Source organism: Manis javanica, chromosome 1, assembly GCF_040802235.1.
Source record: "Manis javanica isolate MJ-LG chromosome 1, MJ_LKY, whole genome shotgun sequence".
Taxonomy (NCBI): Eukaryota; Metazoa; Chordata; class Mammalia; order Pholidota; family Manidae; genus Manis; species Manis javanica.
This window is the reverse complement of record NC_133156.1, coordinates 121,358,758-121,381,143: the sequence shown is the minus strand read 5'-3', so window position 1 is coordinate 121,381,143 and position 22,386 is coordinate 121,358,758. Positions and strand designations below refer to the sequence as shown.

The following is a 22,386-nucleotide window of genomic DNA, read 5'->3' as shown; positions in this document are numbered from 1 at the left end:
AAGAAACAGAATTCCTGACAATCCCTTTAAGATTAATATAAACTCTAATACTGCAAACATTATGTGAATGCTGCTATTTTAAATCATGAGAACCATTCAGCTTTCCCATCTTTTGCCCCTAATCTCCAAATATGTGACTTGCCTTTTTAAGACAGTGTTTTTTAACTCAGTGTGTATTTTATATCCTTGTAGTTATATATTCATCTGTAATTAACTTTTCACTGTGCAAAATTTCAAACAGAGAAAAGTAGTACCAGTAGTAGCAATCTACCTTCTACTTAAACAGTTATAAGCACTTTTCTGTATTTGCTTCATCTCATTTTTGTAATTTCTGAAGTATTTATATGTAAAAACAGACATTATTTTCACTTTGAAATACTTCAGTATATATCTTTCAAAAATAGACATTTACGTATATACATAGTTGCAATTATTATATCTAACAAAATTCTTTAGAATTTCTTACTATTTCTAATGACGATCCATATTTAAATTTTGCTGTTTGTCCTCAAAATTTGTTTTAATGCTTTGTCAAAACACTGTTTTAATGGTTTGTCAAAAATGGATTCAATCATGTAATACACATTGCATTTATTTTGTACTTCTCTTATGTAACTTTTAATCTAGAACACTGTCTGCTTCCTACCATTTTCTTTCCCATGAATTTGTTAAACAGATATAGTTGTCTTCTGTAAGGTTCTTCCTTTCTTCCTTTCTAATTGCTTCCTAATGGTATCATTTAACTTTAGAAATGTTTATTTTTCTGAAGCATTTTCTATAGAAGATCCAAAAGCTTGATCATAATCCATATTGTATCATATGAGGTGGCTTGTGTTGTCTATTTGTTGCCATTATTTGTTACCAGCAATTAAGTTTGATCCTTGGATTCAGTTGGTGACATCAGATTCCTCCATTGCAAAGTTAATATATATTTGAGATAGACAAGAACTTCGTGGGAAGATTCTTTGGTTCCATGGGAATATCTAGATTCTTATTCTGTCTTCACTTAAGTTTAGCATCCTTTGATTATTCATATCTATATCAGTTATCTCACTGAGGGTTCCAAGTTTGTGATTTTCTAATTCTATTGTTTCACCTACATTTGTTTGCTGGCATTCTTCAAAAGAACTTTTCCTTATTAACCAGTGTTATTTGGTTACCCTCTAGTTCAGTTTTTACTGGAGAGGTAGGATAAATGCTTAGTTATTTCCTTTTAATTATCCATTTCCAACCTAAGGGCTGGAGGTGAGAAATAAGTTATTCCTGTTATTGATAGTGATTTTTTTCTTTTTCTTTTTCTTTTTTGAGTATCAGTATTTATGATTTTAAAATTATCATGTGTTTTCTGAACAGTGACTTGTGGTTATCATGGGGGGGGGTTTAGGGTGGGTGAGTGGGTGGGGAGGGTGAGGGGGATTAAAAGGCACAAAAATTCTCATTCATAAATATGTTAGTCACGAGGATAGTAGTCCACCATGGAGCGATATAGCCAGTGATTCTGTAACATCTTCCTGTGTTGACAGATGCTAACTGCATTAGTGGGAGGATTTAATAATATGGGTAACTTACATAATTAATACTTTTAAAAAATTGAAGTATCATTGATATACAATCTTTTATTGGTTTCAAATATACAGCACAGTGTTTTAGCAGTTACACATATCCCCTTACCTCCTCTGCTCCATTGGTGCTCTGCCACTTTTCTTCAGGTCATTTTCAGGGTTAGTTGCATCTGCTGTAGCTGCTTCCTTGGTGTGTGTGTGTGTGTGTGTGTGTGTGTGTGTGTGTGTGTGTGTGTGTGTGTGTGTGTGTGTCAGGTCATTTTCAGGGTTAGTTGCATCTGCTGTAGCTGCCTTGGTGTGTGTGTGTGTGTGTGTGTGTGTGTGTGTGTGTGTGTGTGTGTGTGTGTGTGTGTGTGTGTGTGTGTGTGTGTGTGTGTGTAGGTTTCCACCTTGCTTTCCTACTGTGCCATCTTTTCCCCCCCTCTACATGGGTAACTGTTGAACCCCACTGTGTTATGTACTTGAAACCAATATAAGATTGTATATCAACAATACTTTAATAAAAAAAATTATCACATGTTTCAGTCAGTTGCAGTCATTACTCTTTTTGATTTTTAAACTCCCAGATTTGGCCAGTGAGAATCCCTAATTGTTGTGTAGTTTTGTCATGACCTCATTAGTCTTCAAAGGATTGTTTTCTGGCACAACATGATGTAGGCTTCCTGGTATATTCCTTTCCAAGTCCTGGAATCAGCACTTCCCATGAAGACCTGTTCTTTTTTTAAGTGGGAATGGTATTTAAAGACTAAATCAGAATGCTACACATACTTGCTGATATTGGGGTATCATTGGCTTCTTGACCTTTTCAGTGGAAAGAGGTGGAAAATATACATACATATGCATATGTATGTGTGTGTGTCTAAATGACAAGGTCATAGTAATACTTACATTTCAAAATTTCAGTGAACTTTTAATTTGAGAAGTTTTTTTTGATTTGCAGAGAAGCTCCAAAAAAAGTCCAGAGTTCAGGTATACCCCTAACCGGTTTCTCCTGTTAGTATCTTACGTTACAACGATACCTTTGTGACAAACTAATGTTGATACATTTCTATTAAATAAACTATGAACTTTATTTGAATTTCACTGGTTTTTCTACTAATATCCTTTCCAAGATAGCACATTACATTTAATCTTCATGTCTACTTTATCATAGTTTCTCAGTGTTTCCTTATATTTCATGACCTTAATAGTTTTGAAGACTACTGGTCAGGTATTTTGTAGAATGTCCCTTTATTTGGTTTTTTATGTTTTTCTCATGGACTGGAGCTATGGGCTTTTGGGATAAATATCACACAGATGAAGTGCCCTTGTCACATATCAGGGGTACATGTTAACCATGTTTTTTAGGTTTCTCCATTGTAAAGTTACTTTTTCTCCCCTTTCCAAATGCTGTTTTTTGGAAGCAGGTCCATAAAGGCTATTCAAAGTTGGGAGATTAGAAAAATGTAGTCCTCCTGGAGGTGGTATTTACATAAACTACTTGGAATTCTTCTGTAAAGAAAAATTGTCTCTTCTTTCCCATTTATTAATCATTTATGTCTAACAGTATACACTACTGGCTATTAATTTTGTACCTTGGGCTAAAAGCCTATACTGTGTTACTCATTTTCTTGCTCAGGTTGTTTGAGCTATGGCCATTGGGAGCTCTTTCAGTTTGGCTCTTGTGTTCCTTTCTTTGACATGCTTCCTTTTTTTTTTGAGTACTTCCTTACTTTCTGGTACAGTAAGATTCTCCAGAATCATTTGTACTTTACCTGCCCTAGCCCTAGAATCAGTAGTACTTCCTAGGAGAATGGTCTCAGAAAACAGGATCTGTATTCTTCATGTGCTTGTTACTCCTGGGGTGTCACTGCTTCTAGGCCTTCTCAGCCAACAGAGCTAGGAAGTATATTCATGTTTACTAACCTTTGTACACACTATATCTATAATTGTTTCTGTGTCCATTTGCATCTGTCTTGGGTAGATAGGGGTTCATACTGAAATCTCTTTGATGAATCCATTACACATTTGTTCATTCTAGCCTTTCCTCTTCTTCCTACATGGAACCTCTTGAGAAACCCGGCTCCCGCCAACCATCCATTTATGTATTTGTTCAACCCCAGGATATATGTAAAAAAGTTTCAGAATTGTTAATCTTTACGTGTGTTCCAATTTAAATTTAACATTACAGAATGTTACTAAATGTCTTTGATTTTTATACTCAAATTCAAAGAACATTTTTGAGAAAAGACGGACTGGTCAAGAGCAGAAGTTGGCAAAATTTTTCTGTCAAGATCCAGGTAGCAAGTATTTTAGGTCACAAATGATCTTTGTTAAATTTACCCATGTGTGTAGGTATGTGTTTATATTATGTAAGATTAAATTAAATTTACAAAACAATTTTAAATACAATGCAGGTATTTACTTTTTTTGACAATTTCATTCTCTTTATTTTTGTTAGCTAATCATTTTAGTTTATGCTTCTGATATCCAGTATATTAGTGATGAATCCTATTTAATGCCAGTTGCAAATTTGATATATGTACAGTAAGTTCTCATTCAATTGATACCTGTTGAATATGACGGAGTCAAACTTTGGTGTGCTATTAGAAGCTTTTCTTCTTGACATTGATCTGTTAAACAATCTTTTAGAGAAGTTTTTCACTCATATGAGAATCCATACATACCTATTTCTCAGCTAAGTTTTTCCATAACTTTGTTGTCACCCATCTACATTATTCCTCTGTCTTTTGCCACAAAAACTTGAAGAAGTTTGTCTGGAAGATATAAGACCATCTCTGCACCTGTAATAGCAGATGTCAGAATTTGGCTGATACCCATCAGGCAGCATCATGGTGAATAAGTGGGTGTTAAAGAGGCATTCATACACAAAGGACCTCCGCAGACATTCAGGAGGGAAGGCAAAAGTCCTGAGTTTAGGAGGGAGACTCAGGTAAGGTGGTGTGGATTTTGGTCACCTCTGATGAATTTTTTCAAAGGACTCTGGTGCTGTGGTATTCTTGGCTTTCCTCTCACTCCCCTGGGATATCTTAAAAAGATTTTGATGTTAAATTTTTTCTTGATCCACCAATATAAAAATCATATTTTTCAAAACTCTTTTCTTTTGTTGTTGTTCAGCTTCCTTTTGAGTCAGCTTCAATTTTTGGTATTTTGAAGTCTGTTTAATAATTTGTTTTGAACTTTTGCCAGCAGCTGTATTAGATTTGTGGCTCTGTGTTTCTAAAGTCTTCCTTTGTCCTATTTAGTGAAATTAGAACTATATTTTCTCTAATCCAGTCTGCTAGTTACCTTTTACTTTCTCTGCTCCTCATAGATTCTTAGTAATTATATTTGTAGGCTCAAAAGTCAGGATTTTTGGCCTCAGATTCTTTGGCTGTATCCTCTATGCAAACAAAAATGTGGATGGAGTAAAATTTTTCATAAAATAGAAATAATCCTTGGATCACTTAAGTAGCCCAAGTTAGGAATTTCTTATCTTCTGCCCATTTAAAAATGGCTAGATAACTATTCTTTAAAGCATTTCATCAATCAAGTAATACATAAGCTATGCTCTTAACTGATATGAAGATATTACAGATAAAACCGAAGTTCTTCCTTGATCATCTTCGTTTTAATCTCTCTCCTAGGTATTATCACTGTTTTCACTATGGTGTATATTTGATGTTTTTCCATGCAATTATCAACAAATATATGTACCTATCAAAAAACAGTATAGTATATGCTATATTTGTTTTCATAGATGGTATCAGATGGTTGTTATTTCATAATTTGCCTTTTTTTCAGCTTCACAATATGGCTTCAAGAATTCTAAAATCACTACATATATACTACTTTCTTATACCATATTCTTCCTAAGTGCTGCATAGCATGCTGTGAATAACTTAGCATAATGCAGTGGTTTTGAAACTTTAGTAGACATCAGAACCATATGAAGGACTTGTTAAAATGTTACATGCTGGACCTCATTTTTAGAGTTTCTAATTCTTTCTAATTCTGTGGGCCAAGAATTTGCATTGCTAACAACTTGCCAGATGCTGCTGGCATACCTAGTCTGAGGATACACTTTGAAAATCACAGTACTGGTTAGCTGTTCTGTTACTCATGGGCTAGAGTTGTGGCCACTTTTTCACTATTACAAATAAATGATGAAATGATTACCTTTATGCCTCATTGGGCATATTATAAATTGAGTGTTTCTCAAGAACCGATGTCAAGAAGTGATGTCTTTTGTGCATGTTAAGGATTTTTGGCATTGTCAAACACACTTTGGATTATCCATTTTTGTGAAACATCAAATGGGTTTATCACTGAGAGACAAAGAGGCAGTACAACCACATGCTTTGCTGTCTACTTGCAAACTAAATAACACATGCACAGTGACTAATCAGTGACAGACTTTGGAAGAAGTAGTGTGATTGGTCATTGATCAGGATGCACCTCTGGTATGTATATAGTGATTTTTAGACCGAAGAACTAGTAGCATAAAGTCTGTACTTTATACAGTTACAGTAATATGCAATAAATAGTAACTGAAATTTGAAGTATGTTGTTGTAGCCTGGTATTATTTATATAAATTGTAGTAACTGAAATTCATGCATATCAGAACCATGCAAAGCAAGGATCGCCTATATTTAACATAGAAAAATACACAAAAACTCAGTGGGACATATGGAATGAAACAATTTCTTTATTGTGGAAAATAAGTTATTTCCCTCTACCCTGATTTTACCTGATAACAGATTAACAAATTAATGGTTAATTTGGAGACTTAAAGTCAGGTGTTTTGCTTTAATTTCTGGTATAATTTGTTCAACCAAGTTCTGTTAAGTCAGATGCAACACAATTTCATATACAATATTTACTAGTTTAAGTGATTGTATATTAATTATATTCACTTGGGAGAAAATTGTTTGCAGTTTTTATTACCATATGATATGGTTTTTACCAGTTCAATTATTTGTCAAAGTTTTCAACCTTTTCAAGTGGATGAATTCTATTTTCATCAGGTGTTTCTTACTTTAAAATTACTATTCTTATTTGATTTATAATGCTAAAATAAATTTCCATTTCTGAAATTCACATTTTCCATTTCAGAAATTCATAATTGAAGACAAGATTGCTTTGACCAATTATAGAGACTGTCTTCCCAAAGCCATTTTGTGAGTGGGTACTTACTGAAACTGCTGAACTATGTGGATAGCAGTCAGTGTGAAGTCAGACAGCTCTGCATACTTCAGGAGCTTCTGAAGCTTTGCACATGACAGGTTTCTCAAACAGAGGTTTATAAACCTATTCTTAGGGGCTAATGAATTCTTCTCATTAATTAACAAATTCTGATAAATATTTGGCTCAACCCTAATACATGCATTTGTTCAAGTTTGTGTTTAATATCATGTGGATTCAAATACTACATTCGTTTTTGTTGTATATAAAGTGATGTATGAACAGAGTTTTCACAGTTCTTATAAAAGAGACAATTGGTGGAAAAATTGGATCATCACTGAAGCAGTAAAATAGGTATGTGCTATATGTATTCATTAACTTGTTGATATGAAGGGAGACTAGAGGATTTCAGTAGAGGGATAGAATTAATTTGTTCCATGATAAAGAAGTTGTTTCATTCTACGTGATATTGTTTCAGCAAAAATCTGAATTTTATTGGTTCTTTAGTTTTAGTATTCACTTAAAAAATCACTTTATTGATGTATAATTTACATACCATAAACTCATTCATTTCAAGTGTGTAATTCAGTAATTTTTAATAAACTTACTGAATTGTATAGCCACCATTGTAATCTGATTTCCATCACCCTAAGAACAGACATTTCCCATTTGCAGTCACCCTCCATTTCCACCTCCAGCATTACATAGCTGCTAATCTACTTTCTGTCTGTACATATTTGCTTTTTTTTGACATTTCATATAAATGGAGTCATACAATTATGTGATCTCCTGTGTCTGGCCTCTCCTCTCCCACTTAGCATGTTTTTGAGGTTCATCATGTTGTAACACACATCAGTACTTCATTCCTTTTTATGATCAAATAGCATTTCTGTGTGTGTGTGTGTGTGTGTGTGTGTGTGTGTGTGTATAGTATAGTATTTTCTCCATTTCCCAGTTGGTGGACGTTGGGTTGTTAACACTTTGGCTGTTAGGAATAATGCTGCTGTCAACATTTGTGTACAAGTCTTAGGTGGACATATGTGTCCATCTCTCAAGTAGATACCTAGATCGGGAATTGTTAAGTTAGCGTATAGGGTAAATTTATGTTTAACATATTAATAATTTGATAAACTGCTTTCAAAGTGACTGCACCATTTTACATTCTCATGTGAGATATATACATATATATATATATATATAGGTCCAGTTTCTCTGTATTTTATTACCATTTGTTATTTCTTTTTGATGATAGTCATTCCTGTGGATGTGGAGTGGTTAGTATTTACTTTTAAATTCATTGTGAATTTACAGTTTTATGAGTTGTAAGTATAAGAAACTTATTCATATGTTCATTTTCAGTTAATATTTTAATAAAAATAATTTGTCATCACAAAGTGATTTTTGAACATACCTTCCTATCAAAAGGAAGGTATTACTACTCAAATTTGGAAAACATAACCTTTTCAAGTAGATGAATTCTATTTTCATCAGGTGTTTCTTACTTTAAAATTACTATTCTTACTTGATTTATAATGCTAAAATAAATTTCCATTTCTGAAATTCACATTTTCCATTTCAGAAATTCATAACTGAAGGCAAGATTGTTTTGGCCAATTATAGAGACTGTCTTCCCAAAGCCATTTTGTGAGTGGGTACTTACTGAAACTGCTGAATTATGTGGATAGCAGTCAGTGTGAAGTCAGACAGCTCTGCATACTTCAGCAGCTTCTGAAGCTTTGCACATGACCTAAGACATTGAGAAAGGATCAATTTTAGAACAGTCTTCAAAATATATTGGGTTAGAAATTAAGGTATAGAAAAATACATAGATTTTTATGAAAAGCTTGGAAAAAACAATATATACTATTTGTGTATATATGCATAAAATATTCTTGGAAGGATACAGAAGAAACCAGTAACACTAGCTGTCTAAAGAACAAAGAATTGGTTATCTGGGAGGATGAAGTGGGAGGAAAATGTGTTATTTGCTCTTTTATATCTTTTTTGAGTTTTAGCTGCCATATGTATATATTACTTAATATAGAAATGAATGATTTTCTTTTGCTAAAGAACAAAGAAGGTATGTTCTCCTTACAAATAGTTTGTTGAGCCTGACAAAATTCATTATATCATTTATTTCTCGCAGCTGCCCTGTATGTCATAGGTACCTTTATTATTCCTATTTTACAGATGTGAAAGTGGAGGCTAAGAGGGATTAATTAAGTAGCCTAAGGTCCCACACTAGGTGATAGAAAGGAATTTGAATACAGGCATTCTAACTGTAGAGGATGTAGTATTAATAACTATGTTATACAAAGGCACTGAAGTCATTGTAACCATTTAGAATAAGTATTATAAACAGTCAAGCTTGTGTATGTTTTCTTAAATTTATTTACCTGTAAGCCTTACTTATCTCAATACTTTATATACTGTGCATGCCAGATAACTGAAGTAATACTATGTCAGCTTTCAGGGAAAGTTTTTTCATTAGTTTACAGCTGATAATCATGCCGCATAATAGTTCATTTATTTAACTTAACTAGGTGATAGATGAGTGATTTTTTTTCAGGCATTTATGTTTTCTTTGTTCATTTGTGTTATCAGTTAATTCTGCAAAAGAAACTGAAGATGTACAAAAATTCCCCTTATAAAACTGGATTCATTATTCGTGTATGAGTTGGTGTGTAAGACAGCAGAGTTATATAAATTGCAATAGTTATGTAATTGTACCTTTTTTTCCATAGATAATAGCTCATTAATTTAATTCAATTCATTTTCATTGATGTTAATTAAATTCATTGTTATTTAATTGAATTCATTAATGACAAAATAGTTTTGATTGAGCTTTTTATAATTATTACAGAATAGTAGACTTGTTTTATGAGTTTCCTTATTGACACTTTTTTTTTCAAAAATTTTTTAAATTAAGGTATCATTGATATACACTCTTATGAAGGTTTCACAAGAAAAACAATGTGTTTATTACATTCACTCTTATTATTGAGTCCCTGCCCCATACCCCATTGTAGTCACTGTCCATCAGTGTAGTAAGCTGCCAGAGTCCCTATTTGTCTTCTCTGAGCAACACTGTCTTCCCTGTGACCCCTCCCCCACACTATGTGCACCAATCATAATACCCCACAATCTCCTTCTCCCTCCCTCCTAACCCGCCCTCCCACATCCCTCCCCTTTGGTAACCACTAGTCCCTTCTTGGAGTCTCTGATTCTGCTGCTATTTTGTTCCTTCAGTTTTGCTTCGTTGTTACACTCCACAAATGAGGGAAATCATTTGGCACTTGTCTTTCTCCACATGGCTTATTTCACTGAGCATACTATCCTCTAGCTCAATCCATGTTGTTGCAGGTAGTAGGATTTGTTTCTCTTTTATGGCTGAATAGTATTATTTTGTGTATATGTACCCCATCTTCTTTATCGATTCATCTACTGATGGACACTTAGGTTGCTTCCATATCTTTGCTATTGTAAATAGTACTGCAGTAATCATAGAGGTGCATATATATTTTTGAATAGGAGAACTTGTATTCTTTGGGTAAATTCCTAGGAATGGAATTCCAGGGTCAAATGGTATTTCTATTTCTAGTTTTTTTAGGAACCTCCATATTGCTTTCCACAATGGATGAACTAGTTTACATTCCCACCACCAGTATAGGAGGATTCCTCTTTCTCCGCACCCTCACTAGCATTTGTTGTTCCTAGTCTTTTCTATATTGGCCATCCTAACCAGTGTGAGGTGATATCTCATTGTGGTTTTAATTTGCATTTCCCTGATGATTAGTGATGCGGAGGATCTTTTCATGTGCCTGTTGGCCATCTGGATTTCTTCTTCAAAGAAGTGTCTGATCATATCTTCTGCCCATTTTTTAATAGAGTTATTTGCTTTTTGGGTGTTGAGGCTTGTGTGTTCTTTATATACTTTGAATGTTAACCCCTTGATGGATGTGTAATTTACAAATATATTCTCCCATACCTTAGGATGCCTTTTTGTTCTACTGATGGTGTGTCCTTTGCTGTACAGAAGCTTTTTAGCTTGATGTATTCCCATTTGTTCATTTTTAACTTTGTTTCCCTTGCCCCAGGAGATGCATTCAGGAAAAGTTGCTCATGTTTGTTATATTCAAGAGATTTTTGCCTATGTTTTCTTCTAAGAGTTTTATGGGTTCAGGGCTTACATTCAGATCTTTGATCATTTTTGAGTTTACTTTTGTGTATGGGGTTAAACAATAATCCAGTTTCATTCTCTTGCATGTAGCTGTCCAGTTTTGCCAACAACAGTTGTTGAACAGACTTTTATTTGCCGATTGTATATCTATGGCTCTTTGATCGTATATTAATTGACCATATATGTTTGGGTTTATATCTGGGCTCTCTAGTCTGTTCCATTGGTCTATAGGTCTGTTCTTTTGCCAGTACCAAATTCTCTTGATTATGGTGGCTTTGTAGTAGAGCTTGAAGTTGGGGAGCATAATGTCCCCAGCTTTATTCTTCCTTCTCAGAATTGCTTTGGCTATTTGAGGTTTTTTGTGGTTCCATATGAATTTTAGAACGATTTTCTCTAGTTCATTGCAGAATGCTGTTGGTAGTTTGTTAGGAATTGCATTGAATCTATAGAATGCTTTTGGCAGTATGGCCATTTTGACAATATTAATTCTTTGTATCCATGAGTACAGGATGTGTTTCCATTTATTGGTATCTTCTTTAATTTCTCTCATGAGTATCTTGTAGTTTTCAGAATATAGGTCTTTCACTTCATTGGTTAGGTTTATTCCTAGGTATTTTATTCTTTTTGATGGAATTGTGATGGAATTGTTTACCTGATTTCTCTTTCTGCTAGTTCATTGTTAGTGTGTAGGAATGCAACATATTTCTGTGTATTAATTTTATATCCTGCATCTTTGCTGAATTCAGATATTAGATCTAGTAGTTTTTCCCATTGCTAGGATCTCCAGCACTCTGTTGAATAAAAGTGGGGAGAGTGGGCATCCTTGTCTTGTTCCTGATCTCAAAGGAAAAGCTTTCAGCTTCTCGCTGTTAAGTATGATGATGGCTGTGGGTTTGTCATATTGGCCTTTATTATGTTGAGGTAGTTGCCCTCTATACCCATTTTGCTGAGAGTTTTTATCCTGAATGGAGGTTGAATTTTGTCAAATGCTTTTTCATCATCTATGGAGATGATCATGTGGTTTTGGTCTTTCTTTTTATTGATGTGGTGAATGATGTTGATGGATTTTTGAATGTTGTACCATCCTTGCATCCCTGGAATAAATCCTACTTGATCATGATGGATGATCTTTTTTATGTAATTTTGAATTCAGTTTGCTAATATTTTGTTGAGTAGTTTTGTGTCTATGTTCATCAGGGATATTGGTTTGTAATTTTCCACTTTTTGTGGTATCTTTGCCTGGTTTTGGTATTAGAATAATTCTGGCCTTGTAGAATGAGTTTGGCAGTATTTCCTCCTCTTCTACTTTTGGAAAAGTTTAAGGAGGATGAGTATTAGTTCTTCACTAAATGTTTGATAAAATTCAGTTGTGAAGCCATCTGGTCCAGGATTTTTGTTCTTAGTTAGTTTTTTGATTACCAATTCAGTTGTGTTGGTGGAAATTTGGTCTGTTCAGATTTTCTTTTCCTTACTGAGTCAGCCTTGGAAGGTTGGATTTTTCTAGAAAGTTGTCCATTTCTTCCAGATTATCCAGTTTGTTAGAATGTAATTTTCATGGTAATCTTTAATAATGCTTTGTATTTCTGTGGTGTCCGTCATGATTTTTCCTTTCTATTTCTTTTTCTGTTTATGTGAGTAGACCCCTTTTTTTCTTGATAAGTTTGCATATGGGTTTATCTGTTTTGTTTATTTTCTCGAAGAACCAGCTCTTGCTTTCATTGATTCATTCTATTTTATTCTTCTCTATTTTATTTATGTCTGCTCTAATCTTTATTATATTCCTCCCCCTACTGACTTTGGGCCTCATTTGTTCTTTTTTCTAGTGTCTGTAATTGTGAGTTTAGAGTGCTCATATGGGATTGTTCTTCTTTCGTAAGGTAGGCCTGTATTGCAGTATACTTTCCTCTTAGCACAGCCTTGGCTGTGTCCCACAGATTTTGTAGTGGTGAAATTATTGTTATCATTTGTCTCCATATATTGCTTGATGTCTGTTTTTATTTGGTCATTGATCCACTGGTTATTTAGGCACATGTTGTGAGGCCTCCATGTTTTTGTGGGGTTTTTCATTTACTTTCTTCAATTTATTTCTAGTTTCATACCTTTGTGATCTGAGAAACTGGTTGTTACAATTTCAATCTTTCTGAATTTACTGAGGCTCTTTTTATGGCCTAGTATATGATCTATTCTTGAAAATGTCTCTGTGCACTTGAGAAGAATGTGTATTCTGTTGCTTTTGGGTGTTGAGTTCTGTAGACGTCTTTTAGGTCCATCTGTTCTAATGTGTTGTTCAGTGTCTCTGTCTCCTTACTTATCTCCTGTGTGGTTGGTCTGTCCTTCACAGTGAGTGGAGTGTTGAAGTCTCCTAGAATGAATGCATTGCATTCTATCTCCCCTTTTAATTCTATTAGTATTTGTTTCACATATGTAGGTACTCCTGTGTTGGACGCATAGGTATTTATAGTGGTTATATCTTCTTGTTAGTTTGACCCCTTTATCATTATGTAATGTCCTTCTTTGTCTCATTACTTTCTGTGTTTTGAAGTCTATTTTGTCTGATACAAGTACTGCAACTCCTGCTTTTTTGTCTCTGTTAGTTGCATGAAATATCTTTTTCCATCCGTTCACTTTTAGTCTGTTTATGTCTTTGGGTTTAAAGTGAGTCTGTTGTAGGCAGCATATAGATGGGTCTTGTGTTTTTATCCATTCAGTGACTCTATGTCTTTTGATTAGTGCATTCAGTCCATCTACATTTAGTGTGATTATCAATAGGTATGTACTTATTGTCATTACAGACTTTATATTCATGGTTATCAAATGTTCAAGTTTAACTTCCTTACTATCTAAGAGTCTAGATTAACTCACTTAATATGCTATTACACACACAATCTAAAGGTTCTTTTCTTTTTCTCCTCCTTTTTCTTACTCCTCCATTCTTTATATAGTAGGTATCATATTCTGTACTCTGTGTATCCTTTGATTGTCTTTGGGGATAGTTAATTTAATTTTGCATTTGTTGAGTAATTAGCTGTTCTACTTTCTTTAGTGTGATTTTATTACCTCTGTTGACAGCGATTAAACCTTAGGAACACTTACGTCTATAGCAGTGCCTCCAAAATAGACTGTAGAGATCATTTGTGGGAGGTAAATTCTGTCAGCTTTTGCTCATCTGGAAATTGTTTAATCCCTCCTTCAAATTTAAATGATAATCTTGCTGGATAAAGTAATCTTGGTTCCAGGCCCTTTTGCTTCATTGTATTAAATACATCATGCCACTCCCTTCTGGTCTGTAAGGTTTCTGCTGAGATGTCTGATGTTAGCCTGATGAGCTTTCCTTTGTATGTGATCTTATTTCTCTCTCTGGCTGCTTTTAATAGTCTGTCCTTATCCTTGATCTTTGCCATTTTAATTACTATATGTCTTGGTATTGTCTTCCTTGGGTCCCTTGTGTTGGGAGATCTGTTCATCTCCGTGGCCGGAGAGACTATCTGCTTCCCCAGATTGGGGAAGTTTTCAGCAATTACCTCATGAAAGACACTTTCTATCCCTTTCTCTCTCTCTTCTTTTGGTACCCCTATAATGTGAATATTGTTCCATTTGGATTTGTCACAATTTCTCTCAATTTTCATTAATTCTTAGAGATCCTTTTTTCTCTCTGTGCCTCAGCTTCTTTGTATTCCTCTTCTCTGGTTTCCATTTCTTTTATTGTCTCCTCCACTGCATCCCATCTGCTTTTAATACCCTCCCTTGTGCCCTTCAACAATTGGATCTCCGACCTGAATTCATTCCTGAGTTCTGAAATATTTTTCTGTACCTCCATGAGCATGTTAATGATTTTTATTTTGAACTCCCTTTCAGGAAGAGTCATGAGGTCTATGTCATCTTTCTCAGGAGTTATATTAATTTTACTCTGAACCAGGTTCCTTTGGCGTTTCATATTTGTATATGGTGCACTCTAGTGTCCAGAAGCTCTACTCTCTGGAGCTGCTCAGCCCCTGAAGAAATGTTGGGGTCACAGGGGAGTGGTATTGGTGCCTGGAGGGATGAAAGAGCTGTTTCCTGCTTCCTGGCTGCTATGCCTGTCTCTACTGCTTGATCCAGTGGGCCGAGCTCAGAGGTATAAGCCTCTATGCTTTGCGTTTATAGTTGCTGTAGATAGATCTTCCCTCTGGCTGGCCTAACACCAGGGTAGGGTTTGGTAGTTTGCAGGCCAGGTGGGGCTGGCTGGGAGAAAGGCTCAGTAGTCTGCCTATCACGGAGTAGTTCTTGGAGCTGTATAGCCAGCTAGGGAGCTGGAGCACCTGGAAATCGTGAAAGCTCCCAATCTGCTGTGCAGAGTGCACCTGGACAATTTTGTCTACCTGTCCTTTCTGCTGAGCAGTACGCTCTGTGCAAACCTTGCCCCTTTAGCAGCCCTCTTGCTATGGACTTCCTTGTTAGGAAATCTCAGACTGCCTGCCTTTCTTTTCTCCCAGAGCAGCCAGATATGTATTCCTGCTTTCCACAAGCAGCTGGAACCTCAGTCTCTCCAGGAATTCTGCCTGCCTTAGCTCTCCAATCCCCTAATCATGAGAGTATCATGAAGGCACCATGAAATGTATGTTTGTGCTCCCAGAGCACATCTCCACAGTTAGGTATTCAGCAGTCCAAGGCCTCCATTCCCTCCTGCTTCATTTCTCTTCCTTCAGCTGGTGAGCTGGGGTGGGGTAAGGGTTTCAGTCCCACTGGGCCACAGCTTTGGTTCATTACCCCATTCCATGAGGTCTGCTCTTTTCTCCAGGTGTATGCAGTCTGACACAGTCCTCTTTCCTGTTGCTTTTTCAGGGTTAGTTTTATTAATTATATTTTTATATTATGTGCAGTTTTACGAGGAAGCCTCTGTCGCACCTGTCATGCCACCATCTTTAATCCTGTTCTCACTTTAAGACTCTTTACTTTCCAGTGTCTTGTTCTACTTTGTGTGACCTCTAGCTGTAGGTATGCTGTCTCTCTTTCTGTCTCTCTTCTCTAGTGGTCTTATTCTGCGCTGGCAGTTTGCTTGAGCTGCACCTTTGTGATCTGAGCAGAAGTTTCTGCTGGTATCACTGTGTATGGGATCTGCCCTCTGCCTGCCATGCAGCAATGGTGGACCTGCAGGTTTAATGGAGTGGGTGGGCTCATGTGAGCCTCTGCCTGAGCTGGACACTCTACACTTGGCTTGGACACCCATTGGGAGGAAGGAGGTCTTGTGGCTGCCTTCTGAAGTCACCTTCCAAGTTGGGCTGAAATGAAGCCAGGAAAGCTGGGAGAGTTGCCCTCCCTCTGCCAGGCAGAAAAGTCTAATGCTGCTTCTGGGATGAGTGGGTTGTCTTGCCTGCAGTGCATGAGGGACATGTCTTGAGTCTGTGTTCCCGGTGAGGGGGATGAAGTGTCTTGGGATCTCACGATTTCCTGACCTGTTGAGCCGAGAGAGGGCTTGGGAGGTATTGTCCATCTGCCCTTTTTTTCTGAGGATGTAGCTCTGTCCAACCCTCACCTCTCTGGCACTCTTCCCATTGCTGACAAGTCTTTCAAAACTGCTGCCTTTGCTTTTGTCTGAGGAGGACTGGTGGACCATGCCTGTTCTCTGCAAGTGGCTGGAGTATCAGCCTCCCAGAGTGTTCCACCTATCCCTGGTGTCCAGCCATTCTTGTAACCAGAACCTAATGTAATGTGAATTGTGGTCCTGTAGCAGATCTCCAAGGCCAGGTGTGCAGCGATCTGGTCTCATACCTCCTCCCTGCTCTGTTCCTCTTTCTCCTTCCTGTAGGCTGGGGATGGGAGTGTGTTTGGGTCCTGCTTGATTGTCGCTCTGCCACTTTGTTCTTTTCTCTATGGTCATCTTTTCATCCCCAGGTGTAGGTGGTCTATTCTTGCAGTCCATAGGTCATCTTCAGGTTTAGTTGTATTTGCTGTATTTTCTTATTTTATGTGTTTTTGGGAAGAGACTTCTGCCTTGCCTTCCTACTCCACCATCTTTTTCTCCACCACCAATTTCTGAAAATTTCTTAAGCCAATTTACTTTACTAATTTATTACTGTTTAATTCAGTTTTTTATTGCTTTTAATAAATTTTTAAAGTTCACATTTATTTAGGTATAATTTATATACTGTAAAATTCTTTTTAATTATATGGTCTCTGAGTTTTGAGAAATGCATACAGTCATAGTAGCAATGCTTTTGTCAATATGTAAAACATTTTCATTATTTCAGAAAATTCCCTCCAGGCATTTTGCAGTCAGTCCCATCTATGGACACCCAGCAACCAAGATCTGATTTTATTGTTTCCTCTCTCAGTTGTTTTCCTTTTTATCACTGTGTAGTATTCCCTTATGTGAACATACTACAGCTTGTCTCTCTGTTCACTAATTGATAGACATTTGGCTTGCTTCCAACTTTTAGATACTGTGACTGAAATGCTCTAAATATTTCTTTGCAGGTCTTTTTGTGGATAGGTGGCTGAATTTTCTTTGGTAAATACCTAAGAGTGAATTATTAGGTTGTTTGATATGTATGTGCTAACTTTATATGAAATTCCCAATCTTTTCCAAAGTGCCTGTACTATTTTTCTTTCTTATCAGCAGTATATAAGAGTTCTAGTTACTTCACATTTTCACTTACACTTGGTATTATGAGTATTTTAAAATTTAGCTGTTCTTTTGGGTGGGTAGTGATATGTAATTGGGTTTTAATTTGCATTTCCCTGATGATAAGTAATGTTGAACATCTTTTTATGTCCTTATTTGCTCTCTCTCTCTACATTTTTTTGTATCATTAATCTACAGTTACATGAGTGATGTTATGGTTACTAGACTTCCCCCAACATCAAGTCTCCACCACATATCCCATTACAGTCACTGTCCATCAGTGTAGTAAGATTCTGTAGAATCATTACTTGTCTTCTCTGTGTTGTACAACCCTCCCCGTGCCCCCATTCCCTATATTATGTCTGCTAATCATAAGGCCCCTTATCCTCCCTTTTCCCTCCCTTGCCAACCATCCTACCCAGTCCCTTTCCCTTTGGTAACTCTTAGTCCATTCTTGCATTCTGTGAGTCTGCTGCTGTCTTGTTCCCTCAGTGTTTTTTTTTGTTCTTATTCACCACATATGAGTGAAGTCATTTGGTACTTGTCTTTCTCCACCTGGCTTATTTCCCTGAGCATAATACCCTCTAGCTCCATCCATGTTGTTGCAAATGGTAGGATTTGTTTTCTTCTTATGGCTGAATAATATTCCATTGTGTATATGTACCACATCTTCTTTATCCATTCATCTACTGATGGACGCTTAGGTTGCTTCTATTTCTTGCCTATTGTAAATAGTGCTGCGATAAACATAGGGGTGCATCTGTCTTTTTCAAACTGGGCTGCTGCATTCTTAGGGTAAATTCCTAGAAGTGGAATTCCTGGGTCAAATGTTATTTCTATTTTGAGTTTTTTGAGGAACCTCCGTACTGCTTTCTACAGTGGTTGAACTAGTTTACATTCCCACCAGCAGTGTAGGAGGGTTCCTGTTTCTCCACATCCTCACCAACATTTGTTGTTTGTCTTTTGGATGGTGGCCATCCTTACTGGTGTGAGGTGATATCTCATTTTGGTTTTAATTTGCATTTCCCTGATGATTAGTGATGTGGAGCATCTTTTCATGTGTCTGTTGGCCATCTGAATTTCTTCTCTGGGAGAAGTGTCTGTTCATAACCTCTGCCCATTTTTTAATTGGATTATTTGCTTTTGGTTTCTTGAGTTGCGTGAGCTCTTTACATATTTTGGATGTCAATCCTTTATCGGATATGTCATTTATGAATACATTCTCCCATACTGTAGGATGTCTTTTTGTTCTATTGATGGTGTCCTTTGCTGTATAGAAGCTTTTCAGCTTGATATGGTCCCACTTGTTCATCTTTGCTGTTGTTTCCCTTGGTCGGGGGGATATGTTCATGAAGAGGTTGCTCATATTTATGTCCAAGAGATTTTTGCCAATGTTTTTTTCTAAGAGTTTTATGTTTTCATGACTTACATGCAGGTCTTTGATCCATTTTGAATTTACTTTTATGTATGAGGTTAGGCAACGACCCAGTTTCATTCTCTTATATGTAGCTGTCCAGTTTTGCCAACACCAGCTTGTTGAAGAGGCTGTCATTTCCCCAATGTATATTCATGGCTCCTTTATCATATATTAATTGACCATATATGTTTGGGTTAATATCTGGACTCGACTCTCTATTCTATTCCACTGGACTGTGAGTCTGTTCTTGTGCCAGCACCAGATTGTCTTGATTACTGTGGCTGTGTAGTAGAGCTTGAAGTTTGGAAGCGAGATCCCCCTGGTTTATTCTTCCTTATTAGGATTCCTTTGGCTATTTGGGGTCTTTTGTGTTTCCATATGAATTTTAGAAGTATTTGTTTAAGTTTGTTGAAGACTGCTGTCAGTATTTTGACAGGGATTGCATTGAATCTGTAGATTGCTTTAGGCAGGATAGCTTTTCGACAATATTAATTCTTCCTGGTCAAGAGCATGGGATGAATTTCCATTTGTTAGTGTCCTCTTTAATTTCTCTTAAGAGTGCCTTGTAGTTTTCAGGGTATAGGTCTTTCACTTCCTTGGTTAGGTTTATTCCTAGGTATTTTATTCTTTTTGATGCAATTGTGAATGAAATTGTTTTCCTGATTTCTCTTTCTGCTAGATCATCATTAGTGTATAGGAAAGCAACAGATTTCTGTGTATTAATTTTGTATCCTGCAACTTTGCTGAATTCAGATATTAGATCTAGTAATTTTGGAGTGGAGTCTTTAGGGTTTTTTTATGTACAATATCATGTCATCTGCAAATAGTGAGAGTTTGACTTCTTCTTTAGCAATCTGGATGCCTAGTATTTCTTTGTTTTGTCTGATTGCTGTGTCTAGGACCTCCAGAACTATGTTGAATAACAGTGGGGAGTGTGGGTATCCCTGTTTTCTTCCCGATCTTAGGTGAAAAGCTTTCAGCTTCTTGCTGTTAAGTATGATGTTGGCTGTGGGTTTGCCATATATGGTCTTTATTATGTTGATGTACTTGCCCTGTATACCAATTTTGTTGGGAGTTTTTATCATGAATGGATATTGAATTTTGTTGAATGCTTTTTCAGCATCTATGCAGATGATCATGTGGTTTTTGTTCTTCTTTTTATTTGTGTATTTATGTGGTGGATGATGTTGATGGATTTTCAAATGTTGTACCATCCTTGCATCCCTGGGATGAATCCCACTTGCTCATGGTGTATGATCCTCTTGATGTATTTTTGAATTTGGTTTGCTAATATTTTGTTGAGTATTTTTGCATGTATGTTCATCAGGGATATTGGTCTGTAATTTTCATTTTTGTGCTTCTTTGCCTGGTTTTGGTATTAGAGTGATGCTGGCTTCATAGAATGAGTGTGGAAGTATTCCCTCCTCTTCTATTTTTTGGAAAACTTTAAGGAGAATGGGTATTATGTCTTCTCTATATGTCTGATGAAATTCAGAAATGCATCCATCTGGCCCGGAAATTTTCTTCTTGGGTAGATTTTTGATTACCGATTCAATTTTGTTGCTGGTAATTGGTCTGTTTAGATTTTCTGTTTCTTCTGTGGTCAGTGTTGGAAGGTTGTACTTTTCTAGGAAGTTGTCCATTTCTTCTAGGTTTTCCAGCTTGTTAGCATATAGATTTTCATAGTATTCTCTCATAATTCTTTGTATTTCTGTGAGGTCTGTCATGATTTTTCCTTTCTCATTTCTGATTCTATTTATGTGTGTAGATTCTCTTTTTTCCTTAATAAGTCTGGCTAGGGTTTATCTATTTATTTTTTCAAAGAACCAGCTCTTGGTTTTATTAAATTTTTCTATTGTTTTATTCTTCTCAATGTTATTTATTTCTTCTCTGATCTTTATTATGTCCTTCCTTCTGCTGACTTTGGGACTCATTTGTTCTTCTTTTTTCCAATTTCAATAATTGTGACTTTAGACTATTCATTTGGGATTTTTCTTCTTTCTTTAAATAGGCCTGGATTGCAATATACTTTCCTCTTGAAACTGCCTTTGCTGCGTCCCACAGAAGTTGCAGCTTTGTGCTGTTGTTGCCATTTGTCTCCATATATTGCTTGATCTCTGTTTTAATTTGGTCATTGATCCGTTCATGATTTAGGAGCCTGTTGTTAAGCCTCCATGTGTTTGTGAGTGTTTTTGTTTTCTTTGTACTATTTATTTATAGTTTTATACCTTTGTGATCTGAGAAGTTGGTTGGTAGTATTTCAATCTTTTTGAATTTACTGAGGTTCTTTTTGTGTTGTAGTATGTGGTCTATTCTGGAAGATGTTCCATATGTACTGAGAAGAATGTGTGTCCTGCTGCTCTTGGGTATAGAGTTCTGTAGATGTCGGTTAGGTCCATCTGTTCTAATGTGTTGTTCAGTGCCTCTGTGTTGTTAACTTATTTTCTGTCTGGTTGTCCTGTTCTTTGGAGTCAGTGGTGTGTTGAAGTCTCCTAAAATGAATGCATTGCGTTCTTTTTCCTCCTTTAATTCTGTGAGTATTTGTTTCAAATATGTTGGTGCTCCTGTGTTGCATGCATACGTATTTATAATGGTTATATCTTATTGTTTGACTGACCCCTTTATCTTTATGTAATGTCCTTCTTTATCTCTTGTTACTTTCTTTGTTTGGAAGTCTAATTTGTCTGATACAAGTACTGCAACACCTGTTTTTTTCTCCCCATTGTTTGTGTGAAATATCTTTTCCCATCCCTTCCCTTTTATTCTGTGTATAACTTTGGGCTTGAGGTGAGTCTCTTGTAAGCAGCATATGGATGGGTCTTGGTTTTTTATCCATTCTGTTACTCTGTGTCTTTTGATTGGTGCATTCAGTCCATTTACATTTAGGGTAACTATCTATAGATATGTATTTGCTGCCATTGCAGGCTTTGGATTCATGGTTACCAATGGTTGAAGGGAACCTTCTTTACTATCTAACTGTCTAACTTAATTCTCTTATTGAGCTATTGGAAACACAGTCTGATGATTCTTTATTTCTCTCCCTTCTTATTCTTCCTCCTCTATTCTTTATGTTTAGTGTTAGGTGTTTTATTCTGTACTCCTTTGTGTTTCCTTTGACTGCTTTTGTGGATAGTTGATTTCATTTTTTGCCTTTAGTTAGTATTTGGTTGCTCTGCTTTCTTTGCTGTGATCTTATTTTCTCTGGTGACATCTATTTAGTTTTAGGAGTGCTTCCATCTTGAGCAGTCCCTTTAAAATACCCTGTAGAGGTGGTTTGTGGGACGCAAATTACCTCAACTTACCAAATTTAAATGATAATCGTGCTGGATACAGTATTTTTTGTTCAAGGCCCTGCTGTTTCATTGCATTAAATATATCATGCCATTCTCTTCTGGCCTGTAAGGTTTCTTTTGAGAAGTCTGATGATAGCCTGATGGGTTTTCTTTTGTAGGTGATCTTTTT

General features: G+C 36.2%; 1 protein-coding gene across 2 annotated transcripts in view; it reads left to right on the top strand.

Annotated features, from left to right (window-relative positions):
• Positions 1–22,386, top strand: part of WDR70 (WD repeat domain 70) — a 377,617-nt gene that overhangs the window by 88,529 nt on the left and 266,702 nt on the right. The window lies entirely within an intron of this gene.